We start from the raw sequence: 1,358 nt of genomic DNA, 5'->3' as shown, positions 1-1,358 counted from the left end.
TTCCTACTTCTCTCTCTCTCTTTCACCCTACGTCCTTTAATATTGTTTTCACTGTCTAATTTTTTCCTGACTTGGTTTATGTTTGCTACCTTGGAACACTCTGTTTAGTAGGTTAATCCATTATTCAGGAAGAGCTATTCTAAGAGCGCGTTCTACTTCATCTTCGAAACGCCTAGTTGAGAATAGAGGCAGCTGATGAAGGAAAAAATCCATAAGTGGCTCGTCTGTTTTCTTGTGTTCGTTCTGTAGTCATATATATATATATGAGCGAGTCAAAGAGAGAGAACGAGCAAGGTAGAGAGTATGTAAATTTAGCGTGTTCACTAACACATTATAACTGAATAGCTACTCTGCACACATACATGCATAAAGACAAACACACGCACACACACGTATTTATAGGGAACAGTTTCCTTTCGCATATATTATAACTGTTTCATTAAGTTTTTGTTTGTAATTTTATTTGGAGTTCTTTTAATTCGTTTCTAAATCTAAAAGTCCAGAATCCATCATCAATGTCTACATAATTATTTCTATCGCCAAATAACGTTAGAGCGTGTAGTTGCCCTTTTGCTACGGAAGATCACCATGGTTGGTGTAAAATTAGCGCTGGACTTTGAATTTTGACCTTTAGGTTTGTACATTACCAATCAGGTGTTGGTTTAAAAGTTTTGTATTCGGTGTATTCGGTATCTTCATGTTCATATTGTGCTGTGTTATCTGGATTACTTCCATTACTGTTCATTTATTTTTATTGGTAACTTTACATGCATTGTACACCAGATGTTTTTCTATATAGATTTGTTCCGTGTTTCATAAGGAAACGCATTGCAACTATATCTTGTAGTAATGGAAGCCGGTAGGAGATTGGCGTAATGATCAGTACAACAGTTGAAGCCAGCAAGTTTATAATATTTAGATTTGCAATAAAAAATTTACAGAGCTTTGGTTATTAATTGTCGCTGGCTGAATTGCTTTTAGTGTTTCTGTGGTATCCTATTAGTGTTCATTTATTTCAAGTATGGCATTTTCAGTTGTGTTTTTGTAATGTCTTTCATGATGTGTTCATCTGTTCTATAATTAGTAAAATTTGGTTCATATAACACCCCCCATATGAGTGGTTTAGTGTATTTGCATAGGTGTAGAGTCTGATGCATTTGTTGCGTTGATCTTCTTATTTACTTCTTCTATGACTTAATCTTTTAGTTTGTTAGAATGTTGCGATGTGAGTCATCCGTATGCTATGGAAACACGGTCTGGATTCCAGACAGTAATGATCAGATGTTTTGCTGTTGTTGTTATTGTCGATGATGGTGATGATATATATATATATATGTGTATATATATATTTATATGTA

The sequence above is a fragment of the Octopus bimaculoides genome, chromosome 3 (assembly GCF_001194135.2).
Source record: "Octopus bimaculoides isolate UCB-OBI-ISO-001 chromosome 3, ASM119413v2, whole genome shotgun sequence".
NCBI classification, from domain to species: domain Eukaryota; kingdom Metazoa; phylum Mollusca; class Cephalopoda; order Octopoda; family Octopodidae; genus Octopus; species Octopus bimaculoides.
Note: the sequence above shows the minus strand (reverse complement) of the source record.